Genomic DNA, 6949 nt, shown 5'->3' on the forward strand with positions numbered 1-6949 from the left:
CAACACTGACTGGCAGGTTGCATTGACAGGGCAGAGGACAGTCTTATGTGGCTCGATGGGGAGTCGAGGATACCATCGTCCCACATTAAAAAGATTTGGTAAGGACCTTGTTTGCCTAGCTATTGTTACACTCGACGGATCGTCGAGGCCACCATCATCCCACACAATGAAAAGTTTGAGGAAGCCTCGCATGCAAAATTTCTGATAGCAATGACGGAAGTGCAGGACGGAGGAAGTTCGGTCCGTCGATGGGTCGATGGACCGTCGTCGGGGTCTCGTCGGTGAGGGTCAAATTTCACTAATGGATTTTAACGATTTCATTTAAATTAATTAAATAGTTTAGGAGTTAGTTCGTTAATAAAGGGAAACGAATTAAGTTCGTTAATCCCCTCTATAAATACCTTTAACACTCATTAACATAATGTGAACTCTCAAAACTAAACTATGTTACTTCTCTCTTTACAAGAACTCACCATGGAAGGCTAGAAAGAACTAGGGTTTGGAGGCTGAAAAGGGTGGATTTTTCATCCAATTCTTTATAAACATTAAGGGACGGGTTCTACTCACTTTTGAGATCCTTTCCTTAAAGGGTTACTTCAAAATGGATTTCAAAAAGTTGAGTTCTCTTATAGATTTCATTCAATTACGAAATTGAAGTTATGGATTGACTTGTTAGTGAATTCTTAGGGTTATATTGATTAGCTTTACATTAATTCAACTTGTTTATGATAATTTTTGATGGTTTGTTCAAATTGAAGAACATGATCCTCTATCCCTTACCCTAGGTAGTGATGTGGAATTATGTTGTATGTTGATCATTCATTTAAATTAGTCTATGCATCTTGTTTCAAGTTGTGATCTAAAGATGAATTGTTTTATAGAGATTAAATTGGCCTTATTATTCTATTGATTATCATTGTTCTATGATGTTACTCCCCAAGCTGGGTTGAGTTATGGGTTGATTGTAAGACCTTTATGATAAGCTATGAGAAAGACTTTGTAAGTCGTTGAATCTTTATCTTTACATCTGATTGTGAATAATTGTTGTTAAGTCATGATATTACATTGGAGTATACCTTATATTAGGATTATAGGGTGGTATGATGTTTAATTGAAATGTATTGGTTATGTTGTGAGGTTGAATAAGGTGTATGTGCCAAAGGATTTTGAAACTATAAATGTGTCTTAAAGTTTTATGAAATGCTGAAGTGTTAACCTCACTTATATGAATTGTGATGAAAGGACTTAAACTCATACAATTCTTATTGAGCAATTCAAAATGATGATTATACAAGGGGTGGACCGTATAGCCTAAAATAAGTTACGATTGATTAAAGGCTTAGAGATATTTCAAAAAGGGACTCTAGTTTAGCACCAAGTGAACTAGATAAAGGAGTATACTTTCCCACATAGGGAAGGTAGGAGCACTACATTACTCTTGAGATTGGAGATCTTAATGCATTACACATAAATAGGATCCCAACTAAATCTCCTAGTTCTTTACCTATGTTTCCCCAATATGAATTCAAGCTAGTGGATGCACGTAGTTACTATATTTTATCTTTCGGTAGTACCTTGGCAAGTAGTCCTCCTTCTTTCGGTGTAGGGTTTTATGACACCAGATAGCACACTAGCTCATGTGGTCTATGTCGGTTAGGGAAAAATGTTCCCAAAAGTTTAAACAAATTAAAGGACTTTAACTCTAATTGGATAACCTAAGGTGTCTAGCTTAGTATAGGTTGGTGTATGGGACTCTACCTAGACATTGCACTTGTTAGTCTTGAGGGCAGTCTTAGGAGGAGGTTCTTATATGTTTATGTTATGATAATATATGTTGTATATATATAATGCCATGTCATACTGTTTATTGTATGATTATTAGTTCATTTATGAGTATGCCTTGGATTATAATGATAATATAAGATAAAATGTAAGCCTAGATGCCATAATATGTAAAGTTGGACATTACTCATGTTTTCTTGTTGAGAATACTTGATTAAGGTTATGGAGCTTTGCTTAGTCATTTGCACTTGTTGACTTGATAAGAACTTGTGAGTAGTTGTTCTGCTTATTATGATATGTTTAACTCTTATTCATTCTTGTGGTATTATTCGTTAATGTTAGGGTTATAGTAAAGCATGATTCTAAGTGTGTTGAGATAATTATTACTTGTTAAAATAGTAAGCATGTTTGGTTGATTCGTATGATTTACTTGACTTTGTATTAAGCCAAAGAGGGGTAAAATGACATGTTTTGATAAAAGTCCCTTTTTATCATATTTTGCTTGTGTATGTGCATAAGATCTCATAGTTAGTACATGTGCAGTACTAACCCCATTTTCTTCCCTTGTCCCAAACGTTTTATGTTCCGGTCTTTGAAGATTTTGGAAGGTGATATCGTTTAAGGCTTCCATTCTTCCTTTCATCCAAGTAGTGTAGGTCCTCAACTTTCGACGGAAATGACATTTTCAAGATTTTGTCTTTGTTATGAGCTTAATAAATTTATCATTCCTTCCCCTGTTTATTGAATATTGTACTTTCGTATGACCTATACATGGTCTTGTTAAATTGATGTAAGGGTTATGCCCATATTGTGACATTCGTTTAGATGGTCTGAGATGAGACAATTGTTTAGACTATTTGTATATATATATATATATATGTATATATATACATGGTCTTGTTAAATGTATGTAACGGCTATGCGCATATTTTGATATTAGTTTAGATAGTATGATATGAGACAATTGTTGAGACTATTTATGTATCGATATATATATGTGTGTGTGTGTGTGTGTGTGTGTGTGTGTGTTCAATAAAATTAGAAGGCTATGTAACCTTGCTATATGAAGGATGTATTTATACTTGATATGATATATTTTTTGTGTATGCAGAGGTCTGTGTAAACCTCAGAGTAGAGACGGTAAAAGTTTAAAATTTTTCTGCATTTTTCAATCTATGAATGTAATGACATGAAGCTAAGAGGCTAGTCTTAGTCCTTTAAAAGGATGATGACGCAGGTTACATCTAGGGCGTAAACCAGGATGTGATAGGTGGATCCTGAATCAACAATCCAGGGGTTGGTTGCGGTAGTAAACAAAATGCATAATTGTCTTTGGTTTCAAAATGATTGTGAGACTTCGAGCGGAAGACATTGGCAGTGTGACCAATCCTTTTACATTGTTTAGATTGATTAACAGTGTTTGGATTTAAGTTGGATTGCCATTTTGGTGATGTATTTTGACTTGATTTCTGGCGTCATTGTTGCGAAATATTGCACTGCCTGCGACTGTTACGATTATTAATGTAGGAGTTGGTGGGAGTAGCAAGTGAAGTTTATATAGTATTGGACAGTTTCTTAGAATCGTCATGGTGTAGGAAGAGTTCATAGTCCATTAGTTTTTCAAACAATTCCACATAGGATATACTCGTATCACGTGCATGAATGGTAGTGAAGATTTTACACAACTTGGGACATAGGCAAGTGTGTATTTTGAAATGGGACACACGAGTACCACCCGTGGCTAACTCATCTGAAAGAGACCGAATAGCGTGAATATAATCAGTAATGGAGCGGGATTCTTTAGTGACACATGTAAGCTTATCATGTAAACTGAAGACCCGAGTTTGAGACCTGTTCGAATAAGTGGTATGTAAAGCATCCAAAACTTATTTAGCTAAGTCAGTGACAACAAAAATAGAAGCAGTAGTGGGTTCAACAGAAGCGATGAAGGAATTCTTGATGAGTTTTTCCTTATAGAACTTAGTTGAATGGTAGGATTAAGAGATGTGTTTGTGCCAAGGGTAATCGTTCTACAGGGGGCTGGAGTGGTCCTATTAAGATGGCCGAAGAGGCTGTTGCCCTGTACAAAAATGGAGAATCAGACTATCGAGGTGGCGAAGTTGTTACCATCGCTTCATTTGAGTTTTAATCGGGATGCTAGATTGAACTGAATTATAATTTTGCTACTAGTAGTGTTGCCAGCATTGACAACTCTAGGATTGTTGCCATAGTTGTTACAATTGTGATTGTTCATGTATCTCATCTTCCGTGAGGAGAAAAAAGGAAAAAAAATTGGATTGTTCTCGTTAAAGCCTACGCTTTGATACCATGTAAAGACTTGATAGATTATTAATGAAGGCTGAAATTTATTAACTAGAGTTACAAAGAACCAAATAAGACTCCTAAACTGACTAACTAAACGACATAAATAATATCTGCTGATATAGTTAATGTTTATTAGAACTATGAAACACTAACAAAGAAATAATTATTAATTACCATCAGAACTAACTATTAATTCTCCAATAGAAAAAAAAATTCCAAAGTTCCAGCATTGTATCACAAGACTCTCTTTTCTTCCCGATAGTGTGCCTTCGAAGGTTGTTGCATAAACCTAGGTATAACACCAACATGATATGAAATATCCTGTCTAGTATGCGTCAAATATATTAGAATTCCAACCAAGCTTCTGAACCTCTTTGCATATGTCAATTCTTCTTAATTTACCTGCTGCAATTTCTCACTGATATTCATTGGAGTAGCCGCAAGTTTACAATTAAGCATGCAAATTTTTTTGAGTAGATATCTAGCATATGCTCTTCTGTTTGATGGACTTGAAGGCCAACAAAGTAATGTAATAAACCCATGTATTACATCTCAAACTCATTTATCACTTGAGACTTCAATTCTTCCAGAAGAGAACATGAAGAACTAGTGTAAATGATATCATCAACATAAAGGAAGACAATAATGAAATCATCACATTCCTTCTTCACATATAAGGTTGATTTGTTCTCACATCTTATATATCCATTTTTGTGGAAGTATTTGTAAATCATGTTGTCCAATGCTTGAGGGGATTTCATCAAGCCATACAACACCTTTTTCAGGTAGTACACCTTTGTTTCATCTCCTTCCTTTGTGAAACCTTTGAGTTGTGTGACATAGACTTCTTCTTGTAAGTCTCTATTCATGAATGCCGACTTGAGATCAAATTGATATATTGCCAGTGTAATTGTGCAGCGAATGCTAGAACAAGCCTCAATGTTTCAAATTGAGCTACTGAAGAAAGTGTTTCTTCAAAATCAACACCATAATGTTGTCCAAAGCCTTTTTCTCCAAACAAGCTTTGTTATTTTTTTTGGCTACCATCTACAGCAAATTTTGTTTTAAACACCCACTTCAGACGAACTACGTTTTCCTCTTTTTGTAACTCCATCATTTCTCATGTTTCATTCTTTTGAATGGATTCATTTCCTCCACCAATAATTTCTTCAATTCTTTTTTTTCCTACAGGTTCTTCATAATTTAAGGGATCAGAAACATAAAAAACATATTGAAAAGTCGCATAAAGGTTATTAGTATACTTGATCTGCGGTTCTAAGCCTTGTTAATCTTCTTAAAGGAACCTCTAAAGACTTCTCATTAGTAGCTGAAATCGGTGAGGTTGATAACTCCATGGAAGAACCTGAAAGTGAATTTGCAGAGGTTGACTCTTTTTATTCTTCTTCTGTGATTCAAAAAGGCTTGGAAATCTAATGTCAAACAATCTTTTTACTACATTCCTAGCTTGTATTTTCATCAAATATTACATCTCTTCTAACTGATATCTTTTGATTAATAGGATTATACGATTTAGATGCTTTATATTGAGTACAATATTCTAATTTCTCATAAATTTTTTGACGATCTTGTGAGTATACCAATGCATAAGCTACAAATAAAAAACCCCGTGAGTGACATACATTTGGTTTCCCAAAATGCCATTCTTCATAAGGATTTTTATCATAAAAGCTTTTGGTAGTGAAAGATTCACCAAGTAAATAGATGCTTCGACAACTTCTGCCCCAAACTGATTTGCAAGTTCCTGTGCTTGCAATATGCTCCTTGCACTCTCCACCACAGTACGGTTCTTCTATTCAGAGACACAATTTTTCTCTGTGGTATAAGGAGTTTTTTACTCACCATGGATGCTATTTTTTTCATAAAAGAAATTAAATTCGTTGGACACAAACTCGCCTCGTCGATCTATTCAAAGAATAGTGATTATGCAACTACTTTGTTTCTCTACAAAAGCATTAAACACCTGAAACTTTTTCAAATGTTTCTGACTGGTTTTCCAAAAAATACACCCTACTCATGCGACTATAAACGTCAGTAGACAATTAAAAAATGATTTTCACCTAAGGACTTAGTCTGCAATGGACCACATTAGTGAACATGTATTAATTCTAAACATTTAGAAGCTCTGCATGTTTTTCAATCGCCCCTCATATTCCATAGCTTTGACTAGTGCTTTGCACTTGCAGCGAGAGCAAAACATTCCATATTAGATACCTCCACCGGAAACGTATTATTCGGTGACATGGTGATGTGAACCTTTTTGCCCCACTTTTTGTTTGTAATTATCACATCCGGGGAAAACTCCATAGTAATAACATGGCGTACTTGACCTGTCGGAGGTCTTATACAAGCCCATAGCTATCATTTATCGCATTGTCATAAGTAAATTTAGCAGAAAATTTAAACATTTCTTAGCACATCATATTCTAGAACATTACTTCATATATATATATATATATAATATCATTAAACATATTTAAAGACTCTAGTTCCCTTTGCCATACTACACTCAACATCATAAGATTACTGTAGGGACCCAACCCTTATAACATAATACATACGTGCAATACTTTAAAACATTGCAGTAATGACATAACATTACGAATCCTTAGACTGAAGGATTCCTTTCCTTGAGCATGAGAGTCATCTATCAAGCTCTTCACCATTTAAGACATCCTTCACGCATCCATAACCTACAGTTTGTGTAAAAAGTAGAGAATAATGTAGTAAGTTAAAGAATACACTAATTATGGTAACCATGCAAAAATATGCATTTGAAAGGGACATTTTCTTTAAAATCATACTTCATGCCTTTTCGAGTAAA

Source organism: Solanum lycopersicum, chromosome 7 (assembly GCF_036512215.1).
Source record: "Solanum lycopersicum chromosome 7, SLM_r2.1".
NCBI classification, from domain to species: Eukaryota; Viridiplantae; Streptophyta; class Magnoliopsida; order Solanales; family Solanaceae; genus Solanum; species Solanum lycopersicum.